Below are 2943 nucleotides of genomic sequence, written 5' to 3' on the forward strand. Positions count from 1 at the left end.
ATAACCGAATTGCAAAGTGGCTGCCCTATGTCCCTTCTTTGAGGTCTTGAATTCCTTCTTTGAGGTCTTGAATCCACCCTGCGCTGTTGGCATAGACCATTTCTTTCACGTGGCCCCAAAGAAAAAAGTCTCAAGGTGTTAAATCACAAGATCTCGGTGGCCAATTGTGATCACCTCTTCGAGAGATAACACGGTCTGGAAACTTTTCCCGCAAAAGATCAATGGATTCGTTGCTTGTGTGAAACGTAGCGCCGTCTTGTTGAAAATAAACGTTGTCCAGATCAATATCATCCAATACCCGCCATAAAAAGTTGTTAGTCATCTCTCGATAGCGATAGATGGCACCTGTTATTGGAAGACCCTTTAGCAATGCTTTAATTAAGGGGGTCTTCTGGTCTCGAGGCCCTGAAATGAAGGGTTTTTTTGGGGATTGATTGTGACAAATCCTGTGAATATTTAAAAAAAAATTTTTTTTTATTTTAAAGGTACATGTCTTGGCTTTTAAAAAATGGTTTTGTCTTTGAAAAAAATGAACACCCGCGACCTTGAAATGGCGCTGAAGACGTCCACCTCCAAACGAAACAGGTCTCCATTTTGGTCACGGTTTTTCCACCTGGCTAATCAGAAAGCAAAAATTAGATATGCGTTGTCTTCAGAGTTGCCCTGGTTAAGTTTTCCCGTGACAGATTTTTTTTTTTAAATTTTTTTCAAAAGTTATGCAACAATTTGCAAAAAAAATTTTTTTTGCTCATTTTTTGAACTTTAAAAGGTTATAAAAATGGAATGAAAAAAAATTTCAAAAATCGTACACGAGGAAACTTAGGGGTAGGTTTTCCGAACCTTTTAAGACCAAAACCATTGAAATCGGAGTATAACTACTATGAAAAGTGTGACCAAAATGCTTAAAAAACACGATTTTCGGGGAAACGCGTTTAAAGATAAAGTTTATGATAAAACGGCCGGAGGAGGGTACACTTCGGTGCCCAGAAAAATGTGAAAAAATGCGATTTTGAAAAAATCCTTTCTGTGGCGTATTCTCGCATACACATACAACAAAATTATGCAAAAAAAAATCGCTTTTTTTTCGCTGGAGACCAGAAGACCCCCTTAAGAGAATTTTTGTATGGCGTTGCCATGGTTTTAATGACATCAGATAAAATAGAAAAAAAAGCTACTGACATTCTTTAACAAACAATAAATGACACTGTAACATGGCTCGATAAATGGGCAATAGAAGTGAACAAAGATAAAACGAAGCAAGTCATATATACAAACAGAAAGCCTAAGAAATATAGACAAATAATAAAGAACAATGAAATAGAAATCCTTCCTAGTGCAAAGTATCTTGAAACATGGAAAAGTAATCTGGGGCACAGAAAGAAACAATATCCAAATAATTCAAGGGACCCAATCTAAAATACTTCGAATAATAACAAAAGCATGTTTGTATATACCAAACGACGTAATCCACAGTGCCCTCAATAGATGACATAATTAGAAAATATAGCTAAAGCATATATAATACAATGAAGAAAATCCTTTTAAAACAGTCTTGACAGCTGATTGTCAATTTTGCAGCGAATCTGTCATATGTGAACGGGTAGATTAATTTTATTACCTAAAGGTCCATTCAGACAGACATACCTACATACATATTTATTTCCTAAAGTCCCATTCAGATACACATACATATAGGTAGGTAGGTAGGGTGGTTGTCATAAGACACACTTAGACCTTCGGCAGGTCCATTGTGATACCACTGGAGCTTATCCTTACTCTACGTGTTCCTTTTCAAACCATCCGGTTGCTTTAATAAACGAGCAGAGCTTCGTTAGTTTTAGATGGGCTATATCCGCTACATCGGTTAGAAATGCTGTATCAAGAGTGCGCAGCCTTCTCATAGCTAGGCTTTCACACTCACATAAAAGGTGTCTGACTGTTTCCTCTTCTTCCGTATTAAGACAGCTTCTACAGAAATCGAAGTAAGGGAGTCCTAACCTTCTAGCGTGGCTGCCTATTAAACAATGACCAGTTAATACACCTATAATTTTTCTTATAGACTCTCTGTTGAATCTTAGCAAGATCTTCGATCGACCGCTGTTCTAGTTCGGCCATGTCTGTCTGCTTAGTTCGCATGTTGTGAGATTTTGTCAGCTTGTATTTACCTTTTTGATGGGTTCCCTGTCTATAAGTAATTTACAAGTGGCTATGGGCATGGGTAGCAGCGCCGTATCCAGTTCGAGATCGAGCGTTGTACCGGTTCTTGCAAGTTCATCCGCCTTACAATTTCCTGCAATGTTCCTGTGGCCTGGTACCCAGATAAGGTGCACCTTGTAGCACTTAGATACGTCATCTAGTAGTTTAAAACATTCTAGAACTGTTTTCGACGAGTGCGTTTTTGATTCAAGCGCTTTTATTGCTGCTTGACTGTCCGAGTAAATGAAGACTTCATTTGTGGATAATACTCTCGTTTTTATTTCTTTAAGTCCCTCTTTTATGGCAGTGTCTTCCGCCTGAAATACACTGCAATGATCAGGTAAGCGAAATGATTGGCATACTCCGAGTTTGTCGGAGTAGACCCCTCCACCTACTTTGTTGTCCAGTTTTGAGCCATCTGTGTAGATGTTTAAGTCATTTATCTTAACAATAAGCCCGTTATCCCATTCCACTTTGGAAGGAAATACTGTGACAAAGGATTTATTAAAATTGATGCAAAGACTGGCCATTCTTTGTACGTGTGCCATGGTTCTTTTAATGTACAATTTATCTAGAGCTAGCCACCATACTAATATGCCGTATGTTAGGTTTGGTCTGACAATTGCCGTGTAAAGCCAGTATACGATAGATGGGGAGAGACCCCAACTTAGTCCTATCAGCTGTTTACAAGAGTATAGTGCTATTGTCGCCTTTTTTACTCTATCTTCGACATTTGCCTTCCAAGTT

The sequence above is a fragment of the Anastrepha obliqua genome, chromosome 1 (assembly GCF_027943255.1).
Source record: "Anastrepha obliqua isolate idAnaObli1 chromosome 1, idAnaObli1_1.0, whole genome shotgun sequence".
NCBI lineage: Eukaryota > Metazoa > Arthropoda > Insecta > Diptera > Tephritidae > Anastrepha > Anastrepha obliqua.